Here is an 18,658-nt window from a genome sequence, read left to right on the forward strand (position 1 = left end):
GTGTAGGGGAGATGAGAGTCAGGTCTATTGTGATATCATGAAGCAAAAAAAACCAATCAGTTACTGTGTGATAATGTTCCCCTTTTCCCAGGACAAATCCTGAAGTCTTTTCTCAGGGCCAGATTCTGCTACCATTCCATTGAGTAGTATCTTACTGCAATCAGTGGGATTACTCATGGAGAAAGGTACTACTCACATGAGTAAGGGTGCCATATTCTGGCCCTCTGTGTTTTTTCTGACTTTATACAGGCATATCTCCCCTTGCAATCATTGGGAGTTTCACTGGTGTATCAATTGGATAAGGACTTTAGGATTCGGCCTGATGAAAAAAAATCTGATTGTGTCAAAATGAATGAAATATGCAAGACGGGCTTCTTATTTTTGACGCAAACAGCAATCTTTCCTTTGCAAAACTTACAATTTAAGCCCTGAATGCACAATGCAAGGGAAATTTCTCTCTTTTGCAGACACTGCTTCCCTCAGTGCATGCATACATGCATGCTAAGAAGATCATTTTAGCACCATTTACTGGCCGTTGACAGCACTTCATGCCAAACATAATTTCTCAGCAATTGGATAGTTTTAAATCTCCAGACCCCAAAGTAGTTTCGTAAGAGATTGTGCTGGAAATGATAGGTCTGTTAAAATATATATAGATTTAAATGTTGAAAGATTATCCTTGTGGTTAGCAACAACTCAAAAGCCCAGAGATAAAGTAAACCTGATGTGCAAGCAGTAGTGCAGACATGTTCTTGGTTGTCCTTTGGGTAGAAGGATCCCTTTCCCTTCCCAGGTTTCAGAGTAGCAGCCGTACTGTATCTGTAAAAAGAAAAGGAGTACTTGTGGCACCTTAGAGACTAACAAATTTATTAGAGCATGAGCTTTCGTGAGTTTGCATCCGATGAAGTGAGCTGTAGCTCACGAAAGCTTATGTTCTAATAAATTTGTTAGTCTCTAAGGTGCCACAAGTACTCCTTTTCTTTTTCCCTTCCCACTAATCTAACTTCCTTCTATACTTAGCCGCAAATAGTCATAGCACTATGTACAGGGCTGGATTTCCAGTTAGGCACAGTAGGCACGTGCCTACGGGTGCCTGTGTTCTACGGGCACCTTACCTCTCTAATACTGTGTGCAATGCAAAGGTCAGCTGTAGGCTGCGGGGGCACCGAAGATGCCGTGCCTAGGGTTCCATAAGGTGAAAATCCGGCCCTGTACATAGTGCTTTTTTAATCACCCACATTTCTCCCCTCCTTATATTTTATTATTATATTGTATGCTAAGCACTTTATAACAAGTACTAGAGGAAGGATGGTCCAGTAGTTACAGAGCTAGCCTGGGACACAGAATTGTAAAAATGGAGGGTTGGAAGGGACCTCAAAATGTCCTCTACTTTAGCCCCCTGCACTGAGGCAGGTCGATGATCCCTGACAGGTGTTTGTCTAACCTGTTCTTAAAAACCTCCAGTGATGGGGATTCCACAACCACCCTTGGAAGCCCGTTCCAGAGCTTAACCATCCTTATAGTTGTATAGTTTTTCCTAAGATCTAACCTAACTCTCCCTTGCTGCAAGTTAAGCTGATTATTTGTTCTCCTACCCTTGGTGAACATGGAGAACAATTAATCATCAGCCCCTTATAACAACACTATACCTATTTGAAGGCTGTTCTCAAAGGCTCCCTCAGCCTTCTTTTCTGTAGGTTAAACATGCCACATTCTTTCAGCCTTTCCTGATAGGTCATGTTTTCTTGGGAGGTCAGGGTTCGGTTCCCTGCTCTGCCATAGGCTCCCTGTGTGACCTGGGGGAAGTCACTTAGTCTCTCTGGGCCTCAGCTCAGTTCCCCATCTGTACAATGGGGACAATACCACTGCCCTACCTCACTGGGGAGTTGTAAGGATAAATACGTTGAAGAGCATGAGGCACTGAGATGCTACAGTGATTGGAGGCGAATAAGTATCTAAGATAGACCTTATAGTTTAATTGTACAATGTACAGATGGGGAATGAGATGAGACAAGGCTATGGCAGCGCAGATCAGCAAACATCTTGTTAATTCCATGATTTCTCTTATAATTTAGGTAACGCTTTCTGAGGCAAGGGGTTGGCCAATAAGGCATTTAAAGTTGAAGCAGTGTAGTCCAATGGCTGGGGCATTAGGTTAGGAGACCTGGGTTCAATTCTTGGCTCTGCCACTGATCTATGTGAGGTTGGATGGGCCACTTTACTTCCCTGCACCTCTGTTTACCCTCCCACGCTTTGTTTGTCTACCTACTTACATTGCAAGCTCTTTGAGGCAGGGACTCTCTCTTATTACGTGTATCTACAATTTCTAGCACAATGGAGCCCCGATCTCAGTCAGGCCTTCTAGGTGCTACTGTAATACAAATAATTAATAATAACCTAAAATACAGTACATTTCTAAGAACTGACAGTTGAAAGTGCACAGGGAGTCAAGATAAAGAAATATAATTAAACCAAACTGGGGCTTCAAATTTATTTATAGCATTTTTCTCTGGGGCAACCACAGTGACACAAACCAGAAGAAACGCTGGCTGTTCTGTCTTCATGCTGTAGTCTATAAGTATAGGACAAAAAAATACCTGAATGGAAGCATAAGTACAAACAGGGCCTTTCTTCTGGTCACTAGATACTTGCCTGATCCTTTCTGATAAGAGCTCAGTTTGGTTTTAAGGCTTTCAGCCTAACTAGGCTCAGCTGCCTCTGATTAACTCAGGTGCCAGTAAGAAATTGAGATGTAACCCTCAAACCCCCGTGACTCTACCTGGCACGGTGTGGCCTCCCTCTGCTGTGGCCGTGGAGTCTCCTCCATTCCTGCGCTGCCCCCCATCGCAGAGCTCGTGCTGTAAAACTCAAGGGCTGAGAGGAAGGCCAGCATTAGAGGTAGTCAGCTCAGACAAAGGCATCTCACCCAACTCTGAAACTGAAGGGGGAAATAACCGTTATCACTGAAGCACGTATGATACCTCACCACAAGTGACATTCTTAGGGTTGCACCATTAACATTTACCGTTGTGTCTCTCTTTTAGCATCTGCCTAAGATTTACTGAGCCTGACCTCAATTTTGGAATCCTCTGTGTCAGCCTGTTGAAGTGGCTTTGATTACTCTCCATTGGTATTGTACTGGTAATGGCTAAGTTACAGAGCAGGATCAGTGTCCCCTTGTAAATGGAAACAAAATCAATGGAGGGGAATTTCAGCGAGGGTACTGCTGCAGGGTAGACTCAGGGCCTGATCTTGCCCCCCAGTGGCATAAAACTGAGAAGGGCAGGATCCAGCTTTAAGATTGTGGAATAGTCCTTAGAAAGTCATTCTTGATGTTGTTTTGTTGTATAAAGTGTAAGGAAGGGCAGTAGCGTAGCAGATCCCTTGTATATAAATGTGTCCACTTCAGCCTTCTTTCTTTTCCCCCATTTAACTACATGTTAAATGGCTCTACAGTATACACTGATACTGTATAGTGCTAATTTTGTAATCAAAAAGTCATGCAATACTAAGCTACATCTACACTACAGCCGGATCGGCGCTCTGAGATTGATCCACTGGCGGTCGATATAGCGGGTCTAGTAAAGACTCGCCTAATCAACAGCAGATCGCTCTCTGGTTGACTCCTGTACTCTCTCCCTGACGAGAAGATTAAGGTAAGTCGACGGAGAGTTTCTCCCGTCGCCCCCCCGCAGTAACTCGACCTAAGATATGTCAACACCAGCTACGTTATTCATCTAGCTGGAGTTGCGTAGCATAGGTCGACTTACTGCAGTAGTGTAGACATAACCTTAAAAAGTCTATGTATATTACATCTATACAGATACCTTTATGGACCAAATTTGTAATCTAAAGAAAGAATGAAATCAGGCTTGGTTGGCAAGCCTTCTTTTTGAGAGGAGAGATCATGATGATGAGATACTGTGAGAGCAGTGCTGTGAAAGTCAGATGTTCTGGCACTCCAAGAACACCGATTACCCCACTCGTAGCCAGCACAGAGTGCAAGTGTTGGCAGTGATATTTTATGAATTCTTTCTGTAAAATGAATGCATTCTTTTATTATCAGTTATTGAGAATAGAATAGATCCAGAGATCCCTGATTTATATATATTCCTGGAACACCCAGAATACTCATATAAATCAGTAAGTGTGTGTGTGCGTGCGCGCACATATACACACACACCCCATTAATTTCAATGAATATACTGGGTGGTCCAGGAATACAAGTCCAGAGCTGTCTTTAATTTCAGTGACTATTTTGGGTGCTCCAGGAATACAGGACCAGAACTGTAGCTCTCATGAAGCTAACTGTTGTTATGTGAAGTATGTGTTCTTAAGGGAGTATTTCTTTCTGTATAAACTCTATAAATATGTACTTCACTGTTGAGTGGACTGACTTCAGTAGGCTTTGAATCAGTATCTGCACAGTCCTGAATAATCTTGGAGTGTCTTCTCCCAGCATGCACTTGGCTCATTTTTAATCTGTGATAGTAGCACTTTGGTCATTGAAAAGTCCTGGTCAGGAATTCGGAAGGGATAGCTCCGGAATCTTATCGAAGGCTCACAACACCCTCAGTAGGTTATTCATTCAAAATCCAACACATATATAACTTGCAAAGGACTTTAAATGATCAGGCTTGTTTAGTATGTTTAAAATGTAGTTGTTATTGAATTTCTTTTTTATTCAGTAATGTGATGACTAATCTGTCCAATTTATATAATTGGAGGTAAAAATAGCTGGATTCATTGTAAAATCTTTTCCTTATAAGCCATTTTAATGTGTCATTATATATAATGACTCAGTTAATTGATCTCTTTCTTCATGATATACCTAAAGTAGGGCTATAACGTAGGGGGTTTGGATTGCTCATGTTGTTACCTGTTGAATTACTCTTTAACAACTTGAGAGAGTTCCCAGAATGACATTTTCAGAGCCACGGGATAGTGGCCTGGGCCGGGGTACTTTGTTGTCTTGTCAATCGATGTTGGAGAAGTAATGGCTGTTTGCCAGTGTGCCGAATGCTGGTCCTGCCAGCCTGACAAACGTGGAGTGCTTCACTGATATGCACAACCCCCCAATATTCAGGGAGAGGACAGGCTGCTGAAAAATTACAGCAGAGACCATTGCCCAACAGTGAGACGAGTGACTAGCCCAACCTCCCTCTCCAGAGAATATAAATCCACCAGAGAGGTGTGTGGGAGGGAGTACATGATAGATGGTTGGGCTCTGTGTTGGGGGGGGTATATAGTGTTTTGGTGGGTGATAAGTGGATGGGGGCCCAGAGATTGGTAAAATATGGGCAGTAAGTGACACAGGAGGAGAAGGGGAATGTAGAACGATTTGGGGAAATTGGGGAGGTAACGGGAGGGAGTTTGGAGTGAACTTGGGGCTTGAGCGGAGAGTGAAGCTGAAAGGAAGGATTGGGAGGGATACAGAGCCTGGGGTAAGGAAATGGAGAGACGAGCATAAAAGGAAAGGAGAGAGAAAGAGTTTGGTGGCAGAGCGAGGGGGCAAGGAAGAGGCAGAAAACAGTAGAGAAACAGAAGAGACACACACAAAAAGGAAGTTGTGACAGTAAAAAGAAAGGGATGAAATAGCAGCTGCCCTGCTAGAAACAATGAGCATCTGCCTCAGGGAAGCTAATTCAGGGCAGTGAGGGGAGAATGGCCTGAAAAGAAACCTGGGGAGAAGCAAGTCCTGTTACCCTCTGAATTCACATACATCCTGATTGGGCTGTTCATTTTATAGAGCGGTTCTTCGTGATCGCCGCTGCTTGCTCAGCCAAACTCCATGAAGACATTTAAGAAATGTGTTTACAAAACTCCTCCCTGACCCATTAGTCTGTAAACAGGCATTAACTCTCTCCAGAGGAGCAGCTGGGGATCCTGCACTGAAGGGCCATCCTGGCACGGTTACTAAATCTGAGGAACAAAGGCAGTGCGTACCTGCAAGTTGGCTTTGAGACTCTCATTTCCCAAGGAGAGAGACGGTGATCAAGAGCACGCTCACTTTAACCACCGTACCGTATCACACGGACAAAGCCCCCAGATCCATACTAGTGTTTTCCTGCACGCTGCCCTTGGCTGTTTAGGCTTCACAGTTCACAGCTGCTTCCAGGCCTCTTGGCTGAGGAGTCTGGCCAGGGTCCCCGACCCCCACAGAAAGGCACCCGTAGCCTCTTCAGCATTCTAAGGGCCCGCTGCTCCTGGCAGCGAATACACCATGCCAGGAGTCGAAGCTGGGTCTCCCACATGGCAGCACTCCGTTGTTACGTCTACACAGCCCGCAGCAGTGAGCCTCCCAGCCCAGTCAATGGACTCAGTCTCATGGGGCTCACGCTAAAAACAGCTGTGTAGATGCTCGAAAGCTTGTATACGCAGCCACTTTTATGGCTGCTGTGGGCTGTGTAGACATACCCTGTGAGGACACTGAACCACCGGTCTGCCTGGTAGTAGGGTACTCCTTGGGTCAGAAAGAATATCACCGCAGTAAAACAAAGTAACATACAGTGTAGGGTTCTCATGTCTGTGTCTGGCCGCTGCACTCCCTCCTTATAAACACTGTAATCTTGCTCCAGGCAATGCTGAGAGACCGCACTGCCAAGCAGAGTCTGAGCCCAGTCAGGTGGAGCAATTGTGCGCAATTGCTTGTGCTGACTCTGCAGCACGGGGGCGTGATTCAGAGACCTGCTCAAGGTCACTAGCACTTAGTACTCAGCTGGGGCCTGACCCAGCTCCCACTGAAAACCAATGGGGAAACCTTCCATTGACGTTAATGGGAGCTGGACTAAGCCAGCAGCCCCAAAGAGCGCTAGAGCACCCTCTCCCCACTTTGACTCAGGCACGTCTGCAAGCCTGCTTCCAAAAGCTGCTGCATTTGTCAAGCCTGATTGGGAGAGTCTAGGGGCCTCATGAGCACAGTAGGATGGGTCTGGAACACATGACTTATGAGGAGAGGCTGAGGGAACTGGGATTGTTTAGTCTGCAGAAGAGGAGAATGAGGGGGGATATGATAGCTGCTTTCAACTACCTGAGAGGTGGTTCCAAAGAGGATGGTTCTAGACTATTCTCAGTGGTAGAAGATGACAGGACAAGGAGTAATGGTCTCAAGTTGCAGTGGGGGAGGTTTAGGTTGGATATTAGGAAAAACTTTTTCACTAGGAGGGTGGTGAAACACTGGAATGCGTTACCTAGGGAGGTGGTAGAATCTCCTTCCTTAGAAGTTTTTAAGGTCAGGCTTGACAAAGCCCTGGCTGGGATGATTTAATTGGGGATTGGTCCTGCTTTGAGCAGGGGGTTGGACTAGATGACCTCCTGATGTCCCTTCCAACCCTGATATTCTATGATTCTATGATTCTATGTGTATGCCAGCTTCCCTCACAGTGAAATTCCCTCAGACTGGTAATCAATTTGTCCTTGATACATTCATACTTTTTTCCCTCTGATCACTTCCCTAATTTAATCTTCCTTTCTCCTACCCCATCTCTCTCTCGCACTCTCTGACACGTGCGCGCACACACACAGCCCACTGCTGGTACCAGTCATGATACTTCCACAGCTCCAGCGAGCAAGCAAATGGGGCTTTTGTTGGCATCAGCCTTCTGCCCTCCAGGGGAGCTTGGACAGTGGGAGTTGATGATTTTGGCAGTCCTGACATTACTGCAGTATTTCTCCTCTTCATTCAGCTATTCACACTGCACCACAGCCCTTGCAGTTTTGAAGCTGACATTGTGTTAATAGAATTAAGACAGCATCTTCAGGCTCCAGCAGGAGTTGTATAACATCTGGCATGCGGGGGGAGACCTCCCTGCCTTTTGTTTCAACTGTGCATTTTCAGTTGGAATACATTTAGAACAAAGTACAAGGAATAGGAGAAGCAAATGAAACAGCTCAGAAGAAGGAAAATCAGTGAGATCTAAAGATAAATCTGATTTTTGTATTTACTCCCTTTCATTCCTTATTTTTAAAAAGCTCAGAGAATACTTCTTATCATTTCATTGCTTAGTCCCACAGGGACAAAGCTTTAATTAAGCATGCCAGTCTCTCTCCTTTTCCCCAGGAAATCGTGATAGTAATTACTATACACCATGCATCGTGCTTGCTGATAGACACTAGCAAACATACATTGCATTTCACAGATCTGAAATTCATGCATTGCGTGTTAGAAGTAACATGAATCTCATTCTCTGTGACATCTTGTCTGAATACATCAGACATGATCAAATTATGTTGTTGGAGAAGGCATAGACAGAAGCTTTAGAGTGCAAGCTCTTTGGGGCATTCCTTGGGAAATACTTTTCACCATTCTCTGTTAAGACTCTTGTATAGCTCCTCCTCAGTGGTTCATTTGGAGGGGACTGGGAATGAGGCCAGGGTAATTCTCCCTCCCACCTTCTAAAGTAGCTGTCCCCTGGCTCTGTTTGTTTAATAACTGCTGCAAATGCATTTGCCCTTGCCTCGGTCTTTTTCTGTGGCTTACATGATCATTTGCTAAGTTTGGTAAGATGTTCAATTTAGTTCAGTCTTCACCCATGTTTAGTTTTCCCCCTTTCTTTGAGGAATTTCATAAATCAGTCACTGTCTCTTTGGGGAGCTGTATTTTAACTCTTTGCCGCCCCTTTTCATTACATCGTGCAGTTTTTAAGATCATATCTTTTCTCTGAGCTGACAAGGCTGTCATGCTGCCTGGATGCTGACTCTTCGTCTGCTTCAATGTATAGAAAAGCGGTGAGGCAGATTTTCAAAAGTCCTCAGCCAGACTTTTAGAAGGGTTCAGCTTCCATCTAGGCACCTACATGAAATGTCCAGATTTGCAAAAGAGCTCAGGACCCAGTAGCACCTATTGAGAGCAGCGAGAGCCGCTGTGTGATGAATGCCTTTGAAAATCTGTCTTCTTATTTAGGTTACTAAATGGGAGCTGAGCTCTTTGGAAAATCTGGCCCCAATGTAGGTACTGATGCTTCTGAAAAGTCTGTCGAAGAACGCCTAAGGGAAGGATTTTCAAAAGCTCCTAAGTGACTTAGGAGCACAAATACTTTTATGGCTTGGATTTCCAAAGATGCCTGAGGGGGTTAGGCACCTATTGAAATTCGCCTGTCAATCATCTAACGCTATAAAACTCCTTTTAAAATTCCAGCCTGTGCTTCTAATCACTTGGGCACTTTTGACAATCCCATCCTACGCCACCCTTCGTATAATAACTCCATGGAAGTTACATTCACATACATCAGGGTTGAATCTGGCTGGAAGAGACAATGAATGAGTTGTATTGGTTAAATAAATAAATAAATAAATTGGCCCCATTTATTATTTTAATTAGTTGTAATATTTTCTTTCTTATCGTGTTAGCATAATAAGAGAACCAGGACTAAATAGCTAAGATTCTTTCAGGATGGAGATGTGAGCTGAATACAACTCTGTAGTCATGGCAACAAGAGGGCTAACTTGTTGCAGTTGATGTTCCCAGATAACATCATAAGTAATGGCATTGGGAAGCCCATTGATAGAACACCTGGAATAGCAAGGCTGACATCTGGATGAAACATCTTTGACAACATATCATTCCAACCACACTCTTAATACATGATATATCCTAAAACCTGTATTCACAGAAACAGCCTTTTAAAAATTCTAACGATGCTCTTATCATTCTGGTATAGCCAGCTTCTACTGTGAGGATGTGAAATTGACAGATCACTGCTGCTTTTGATTCTGTGCTTCATCCTTCACTTCTTGCGTGAAGAAGGAGTATCCTGTCAATTAAAGGACACTCAACAAAGAGGCAGACCCTGGCTATAGTCACTACTGTGGGCTGATTTATTTATTGTTGATAATCCCCATCCTCCCTCCTTGGACAGAGCTTTGCCTTCCAGTGTTAATGCCTCTGTCCCACATTAGTGGCTGGTCTAGTTGGAGTTTTGACACTCTCCCCTCATTCTTTGCAATAGGCCAATCTGCTTCCGCCATTACTAGAGTATCAGAAATAGTATGATTAATATTACAGTAATGTCTTGAGGCTTTAATCAAGATCAGGGCTCATTGTGCTAGGAGCTGTACAAACACATAGCAACAGACAGTCCCTGCCCTGAAGAGTTTAATCTAGGTAGACAAGACCCACAAAGGGTGGGAGGGGATATTGCGGCACAGAGAGGTGAAGTCACTTGCCCAGGCTCACACAGCAGTAGTGGCAGAGCCAGAAATAGATTCCAGGCTCCCAGCACCCCATTTGCTGGGTCACACTGCCCCTCCACAAGAGGTATCTCTCTATCTCTGTCTCTTGCAACTGTCTTGCTCATCCTCCAGGCCAACAGCAGTGCTCCTTAGCTGTGCCAAGAGCATTTGTACTGCGAATGGCTATGTGTCTCCCTCCTCAGACCCCTCTGCTTGTCATCTGAGCTCAAACGACGAGCAAGAGAGCTGACGGTGCTCTGACTCGGCATCTCCTGTGAATGGCATGCTGCCAAGTCACTTCGCTGATTCTTCACTTGCATAAAGAAGGCTGAGAATTTTATAATGATTATTTTTAAGTTGTATCACAGCAGCAGCCAGGGCTTAGTGCAGTTGGCCTAGTCAGAGATGCCCTTTGTGCTACGTGCCCCAAAACACTTAGGAAAATGCCATCTCCCACCCTGAACTTGCAATCTAAGTTAGGGCAATATACACAACACCAGGAGGGGAAGGGGAAAGGGCACAAGGATACCAGAAATTAGAAAAAGTAATTATATAAACCAGCCAGGGCCCTGGTTCAGGAAAGCAACCCTATTCCGGAAGGGCACGTAAGCATGTGCTCAGCTTTAACTATGTGGTTAAGTCCTTTTGGAGTCAAAGTTAAGCAGGTGTTTAAATGCCCTTCCTGAATCAGGGGCCATATGCATAAGTGGATGGGGAACAAAATGTCATCTGAGCCTGTTATGGCCATTTTAGCTTATTTAGCATTCACAACATGCCGCTGAGAGAAGCTGAGGCTGGAGCAATTGTCAGTTCTCCATCAGACGTTGCTAAATTGATTGCTGCCGGTGGCTCCAAATGACACAGCTGGCTCAATCAGGAAAGACAGCCATCATGACGCACCCTCGCTCCCACTGTACCAAGGGCAGTGTCTCTTCTGTTTCTCTCATTCAAGCAGAACGAAACCTGTTTGCTTGGCAGCATGGCAAAAACGCAGGCGTGCATTACAATGTTCAGCAGGGAGGGATGGTGGCAAGGGGTCTTTAGATTATCATTAAACTTCATTATCATCTTGGGCCATGCTAGGGTATAATCTCCCATCCAAGTGCAGATCTGAGGCCAGAGGATTTGGCTGACAGTCAATTAAACAAACATAAAGCTTTGCTTTTCAGTGGTTCTGACAGTCCTTGTAATCTGAGTTAAAATACCTAGGTGGGTGAAATTTTGCAGGTTTTCCGTTGACTCCTTCCAAAGAGGCAGGCAAATTCATCCCTGGAGTAACTCCACTGGCTGCAATGGCTGACTGTGCCCCATGAGGATTCGGTGTATATTGCTTGCCTCATTTTAAAGTTTCCATGTCCTTTGCTAGCAGCCTCAGGCAGTTATGAGCTTTGTGGTCCCTGAGGATCCTGGTGTGGGGAAGCTCTGCCAATGTTTACTGCTGCCCCTGTGCTAGTCATTAACCGAGTCACCTATATTCATTTCAAATCACTTTCTCTCATTTTCCTTTTATGGTATCTAATGTCTGTGGTTTGGATACACTATTAATTCACTGCTAACCACAGTCGCAAACACAAATTCAGGGCACTGTGTCTTAGACCAGCCTCTCTCCAGCACAGCCAGCCGCACATACTCCCCCTTTCCCCATCCCAGATACGTATCTAGTTAAATGTAGGTACACCATGGCATGCAAGATTAAATATATGCCTATTCATACAAAGCAAGAGATGCTCCCTAATCTCCCAAGCAAAGAGGGCTGCCATCAAACCGTTTAAAAAATAACAAGTCACATAAACAAGCTGCTGTTGCATCTAAGAATGCCGGAAGGTGCAGATTTTCTCTTCCACGTTGCCATGCCAACATCTCAGTGCGCTGTCTGAGATTTCTTTTTAAGCTCCGCTGAGAGCAAGTGTGTAGTCTGGGAGCTTATTTAGCATTCAGAAGTAGACCCGCTGCAAGCTGAACAGCCTCTCCGCAAAGGTTCTGAGCTAGATTCAGACTGTCTGGCAAAGGAAGTGAGAATCTTTTTAGACGTTTGCTTCTCAAGGTTAGGGGAGTCAGAGTAGATAGGGAGAGAGATTTGGTAAGCATGGCCATTGACTCCCTGTGTGACCTTGGGCAAGTCACTTAAACCTCTCTGTGCTTTGGTTTCCCATCTGTAAAACGGTAACAAAGGCATTTTCCTCTCAGAGTTGTTATGAGGCTAGGTTAGCTGTGTTTGTAAAGCACATTCAGATCGGGCACTGCAGAAATGCAAAGTCTCGATTTATTTATTATTGTTCCATTCAATGCATTGCATAGAATATGCCAAAAGAACTGTCAGGCGCAAGGAATTGTTTGTTGACGTGCACAAAATCAAGACACCAGGCCACAATTGTGTAGATCAGATTGTGTGAATGAACCTCCTCCTATTTTGGAAACACACTTAGTGAAAACTTTAAAGCTATCTGCTGTGCAGAGAGTAGGGAAAGTGAGAATGAGATATCATTATCTCTAAGAAAGAAAACCTGATAGCTGCTTTCAGAAAATCATTTTAACTTGGCACCGAGTAGATTCAGTACTTTACAGATATCAATTTCACTCAGCGCCAGGATATATTTTAGCGGGGTGAGAGGAGGCAATGGGTCACATTTCATTCCTTGAGACTAATTCATGCCAGTACATGATCAGTTTGGTGCAGTTTTCAGGTACAGTGCTGTCTAAAGTGTTGATAAAACTAACTTCAAGCTCCTGCTCCCATACAGTGCATGCTTCTAAATAGACAGAAACATTAATAAAGAACAGCAATTTCTGCTGCCTAAACCATGGAGAGGTGCTGGTAGAGCTGATGTATGGAAACTGATTTCATTAGTGCAACGGGTGTGTTAGACTGTATGCTAGAGAAGGGGCCGGTTCAGCTACAATTATTGCATAATGTCAGTGTTGAACTCAGTGCAATGGTGCCCATGCTGACTGCTGGTCAGCTGTAATGTTAGGAGAAACCAGGCAGGAGAAACTGTTCTGATCTGTCTATTATCTTAGTACAATCCCCCCTTTTTATTTAAATATACTTTGATATTTTAGTTGATTATCATATCAGTCCCTCACTTTTCTTTTCCTCTCAGTTTTCTTTCCTTCTCACTTATCACCTGTTACTCCTCCCCCCCTTTGTATCCTTGGGCTTTCATAGCTCTTCCTCTCTTTTTCGTCCCTTTTCCCCTCTATTGTCAACGTTCAAAATGTCCCTCTAGGTCAACATCTCCCACTGCTCACAATTAACCAAATCCTGGTCCAAATAGATTCCACCGGACAGAGCCCTCCTAGGCACCGTGGAGATAGAAGCTAGTGCAAATCCTGGGTGTATGGAGGAACCGATTCTGCCTGAGAGGCATGAAGAGTTGCTTAGAGTTGGCACCAAGGAGTGTGGTTGCATGTGTTTCGTGCACCTCCCCCTATGGAATAGATGCAGATCTCCTTCTTGCCCCATCCACACTGGACCTGATTCTCTTCAGGATCAATCAACTGCGTGTGAAGCTAGTTACTTGCTGTCTGAGGCTTATATGCTACAGACTACCAGATTAAACAAACTCAGAATTTGACCCAATGTTGCTTTTATTATTGCCTTGGCATATAGTTTTAAATCAAAGAGATTGGCTGATAACCCATTTCCCCTTCATTTGCCATACAGGATGCTCTTTATTGAATCAGGATCATACATTCTTTCTCATGGTCCCATTACATCTGTTTTAATCTTCTCTGATCCTTTTTTATGTAGGGGTGGGCGTTGATTATAGTAAGGCCGGGGGTGGGAAACGGCATTGTAAACAGTCAGGGATCAATCTGGGTCAGGGATAATGACCTAGCCAGGAAAACTCCTTAATAAGTCCAGTCTCCTGTGGACAGTGCCAGCACAGAGAGACAGTACAGAAAACATGAGCAGGACAGAAACCTCAAAAGGGAGATGAATTGCTCTAGAACATACTCAACTCCTTGCAACTTCGGATTCTTCCATGGGATTCAAATAAGTTGTATGCAAAATTCTGATGGAATCTACTCTGCTGAATCTACCCTCTGTGCATGCGTATAAATATGCAACATCATTCCTTGCAATCAGTAAGAGAAGGACGTCTGCCTTGATGCAGTCAGGGTAGTACTTTGGGAATTAATGCTCAGAGCTGATTAGCTGTGCAGCTGGTGCTGCATTGCAGGGCTAGTTGCTTAAGCAGTGTCTGACTGGTAGTGTGAGCCTTAAGGGGAAAAGGGCATTTTACTACTGCATTTACAGTTACCGTACCTCTAATGGGAAGTATCAGAATTATGCTGCATTGACAGAAAATGATTTTCAGTCACTGAAACAAGGGATAACAGTAAACCCCGTGTGCTGGGTGTTAATGTCAATGTTACCTTTTAACCTAAATGCAAGATGGTTTGTGTGACATTCTTTTATATTTTTTTTAAAAGGTTGCAGGAAACAAGATGAAATGTAATTAAATTATCTATGCAGGATAGTGAAATGGAGCTCTAAGGGTCAGATAATCTGCTCAGGTAAATGGCTGCAAGTCTAGTGACTTCAATGGCAGTTCATCCATTTGCATCAGCAGAGCGTTTGGCCCTAGAAATCTATTTAAATAAATTAAAATGCACTGAGGATCAGAAAAGTAAGTGTAAAAACAAGATGTTGGTTTCCCATATTTAATCTCCCTCAATGGATCAAATATCAAATTCTGTATTGGATTTGCTGTTTTAAAGTCAAAGCATTTTTTCCTTTGTGATTACTGAAGGCTGGTCTTTATATAGAAAAACATAGCTGTTTTCTTATATATTAATGACACCTTTAGTTGGTGTAAATCAACATAGTTCTACTGAAGTCCCTGGAGTTGTGCTGATTTGCGCTTGCTGAGGGTCTGGCCCAAAATGTTTTTAGTATCACACTTCAGCTGGAAATTGTGTTGATGATGCATCAGACAGAATAGCATACCGCTTGTTTTCCCTGCATCTATATTGGCTCTGGAGTGCTGGCGATAGTAAAAATGTCGTTACAGACAGTAAACGTAAGAAGATATGACTCAGAAGGCACAGGGAGCAAAATATGTACAGTAATGAGCAGCCATTTTTAAAGCGTCACCTTATTTAACTTTTATTTGACCTTTGTGTTTTAAGGAGATGGTAAAGGAACTAACCCTGTGATGGTCTGTTCTGCAGCCAATAGACAGTGTTCTGGGGGCATTTGATTAATGAACATACATTGTGTGTGTTTGGGGAGATGGGAGGCGTGGTTAATTAAGCTTTCAAGATGGTTCCTGGCACACAGGATGAGTTGTCTTTTGTGTATTTGGCCACTTGTGTGCCTTGAGATTTGGAGTTTCTGTTGTACAATCTTAAAATAACTGTTAAAGAGTCTGACATGGATCAGGGAAACACACAGTAAGGACAGTGAAGCTGAAACACATATTGAGGAGAGCCAATAGAAGGTGACGGAACAAACCAAGGAGAACTGTGATCACAGGGAAATCAAGCTGAACGAGAGGGCAACTCACTTGAGAGCAGAACTGGAGACCTAGAATTGAAGACATATAACTGGTGAGAAAGAAAGGGAGATTCTGATATAGGAGCTGGGATGAACTAAACAATAGAACAAAAGAGAGGAAGTGGAGCCAGGACATATATAAGAGAGAGAAAGGGAAGAAGTGGCTGGTGAAAGGCAGACACTGGGAAAGAAGATAGGGTGTGGGGGATGGAGAGGTGGGCAGGAACAGACTAAAGAGGAATGTGACTTCAGGAAAGGAGATCAGTAGACCAGGAGATGAATCCAGCAAGAGAGACAGACAGAAAGTCTGAGACTTTGCGGAGACTGGAGGAGATTTTCCCAGAATGATTAATTAGGTTTTTAGGCATTGATCCCACAAATGAAGATTACTGAGATCATAAAGAGAGAAAGTTAGGGTCAAGATTCTTTCTTCAGGGAATCAAAGTCTGTCATCCTTAGGAAGTAAACTTCAAGGCATCCAATAAAGCCTCTTGATACTTTCACCAAAGTCAATTGCAAAATATTTAATTTATCGATAAGGGCCGAGAACTCTGAAGAGCAGCGTAATTCATGTCAACACCTCCATCAAATGCAAGACACAATATCATCCTTTTATAAATGCTATATTGTATGAAAATTGTTACATTGTTACATCAGTGTCTAAACCGCGTGATAGGCAGTATCCCATACAGTCTAACCCAAAAGGGCTGGTTTGCTGCCCAGCTTCATCTTGCAAATACAGTCAAAAGCCTTGGGGAAGTCATCCAGTGCCTCCCAGTAAATACTGTAAAATAAAACATAGGGTGCAAAAAAGATTCAGCATTGCCCTGCACCTTGTGCTGTCAAATACTCCAGTGTAAAATGTAACCAAAGTCAGGATGGTAGCACCTAGTTTGCATTCCATTTGCAGTGTTATAAGTGACTATTGCAAGGGCTGAACAAGGGTGGATTTGGTTTATAATGTCAGATATACCATCCCAGTAGAGCTATGAAGATTTGTGGCATTGCAGAATCACAATTTTGAGTGTTCCAACGGAGAGGCATTTGTGTTACCTAAATAATCCTGTTTTGCTTGTTGGTTATACGGTTTTGAGAGCTAAATTAGTCATTCAAGTTTGTTAGTCTCTAAGGTGCCACAAGTACTCCTTTTCTTTTTGCGAATACAGACTAACACGGCTGCGACTCTGAAACCTGTCATTCAAGTTTGTTTTTCGCCATTGTGAATGATGCAATCTTAAATAACTGTTAAAGTGTTGATAATTGAGGGGAGGTGTGTTGTGGTGCTGTTTATTAAAAAATAAAAGTTCTGGTTTAGGAGGCTAACTTGAAACCCTACATTCCCATTATTTGCCTTTCACATCTGCCTGCCAATTATTGTGGATGTTACTGACATCAAAATCAAGGACCTACTTATAGGGAAATGTCTGATTTTGTGTTGTATGAGTAATTTGTGCTCTTTTTGAATGCTACTCTACATTTGCTATTTCCATATAACATCAGAACAAAGGGGCGTATTCTCCATTGGTGTATATCAGCATAGCTCCAGTGACTTCCCCAGAGCTATCCCCATTCTACACCAGCTGAGAATATGGCCCATTGTTTTAAAAAAGTAGAAGCAAAAAAGCATTCTTCATCACCAGGTCAGGGAGAAAACTCTTCCAGCAATAGGACTCTCATAAACCATGTCATTCTAGGATTTTTTTCATAAGCACATTACAGGGGTGTTTCTTTTGTGTGCTTGTCTGGTTGTTTGTTTTTATGAGTCCTGGACTGGAAGTCAGGAGGCCTGTGTTTTATTCCTGGATCTGCCATTGATTCTCTAAGTTAGGCAAGTCACTCACTGTAAAATTTTCAGAAGTGGCCACTGGTTTCAAATGCCTTGATTTTGGGGCGCTCAGCTTGAGACGCTTTGTGGCATGGCCTTCAGAGACGCGGAGCGCCTGACCTGCTGATTCCATTGCCTCCGCTTTGAGCGCTGGGTACTCAGCACTAATGAAAATCAGCCCCAAAGTGTGTCTCTCAGAAACTGAGGTGCCCAGAATCAGTGGCCTCTTTTATCCTTAATCTTTCTGCGCCTCTGTTCCCTTACCTGTAAAATTGGGGTAGTACTTCTTACCTGTTTTTGTGATCTCTGGATGAAAAGGGCTAAGTATTAGACACCCAGAGACAAAAGATAAATGGGTAAAACTGCTCTTTACGCTATCTTAACTTTCCTTTTGCTAGCCTGTGGCATGACTGGTGAATTCTTAATTTCAGTGTTTAATTCTCTCCTTCCTGTCTGTGGCATTTTTTTTTCCTGATGTCTTCCCTCTGCTGGAGGAGTTGATAGGCTTTCCCTTTTTTCTCTAGAACAGGACATCATAAGACAAATAGCTAATTCCAAATACAATCACTTGTTTTTGAGGGGGAAAATAGCTTTTAAAATTAATTAGCTGGTAAAACACTTGTGCTAAAATCAGTCCTTTTGGGCAAGGCTTGGAGCAGTGCTGCTGAAGAGAGAATGCATGTGACGGTGGCTTCCTGAAAACCAGGAGGTTAGAGGTAGAAGAACTGCAACTGAAAGGAGAGTCCCTTATTCAGAATTCCAGCAGTGCAGTTAGTCTGTGAGGTTTTATGAGTGTTGCTTTTTAATCTGAAGATACAGGGATGCTGAATTCCCAACAGGACAAAGTCAGTTGTCATAGAAACTGAGCACAGTTGCAGAGATTACTGGAGGAGTGAGACTGCGGGCACTGCAAAGCCGGAGGAGGAGGAGGAGGAGGAGGGGGATTACATCCCATGATGAGCACCCTCTCACTAAACCCATTTACTCTGGATTATCACAGGGGAGTAAAAAAAACAAGGTGTCTGGAGTCTGATATTTATCCACAGCACACGCAATACAGAATGCAGCCTTCCCCACATCACCCCACTGATATGTCTAACCACTTAGCTCAATGGCCCACCCCTCTGGGAAGGAGAGGCTAGTTCAGACTATACACCTGG

General features: G+C 43.6%; 1 protein-coding gene across 36 annotated transcripts in view; it reads left to right on the forward strand.

Annotated features, from left to right (window-relative positions):
• Positions 1-18,658, forward strand: part of MAP2 (microtubule associated protein 2) — a 340,979-nt gene that overhangs the window by 238,191 nt on the left and 84,130 nt on the right. The window lies entirely within an intron of this gene.

Source organism: Natator depressus, chromosome 11 (genome assembly GCF_965152275.1).
Source record: "Natator depressus isolate rNatDep1 chromosome 11, rNatDep2.hap1, whole genome shotgun sequence".
NCBI classification, from domain to species: Eukaryota; Metazoa; Chordata; order Testudines; family Cheloniidae; genus Natator; species Natator depressus.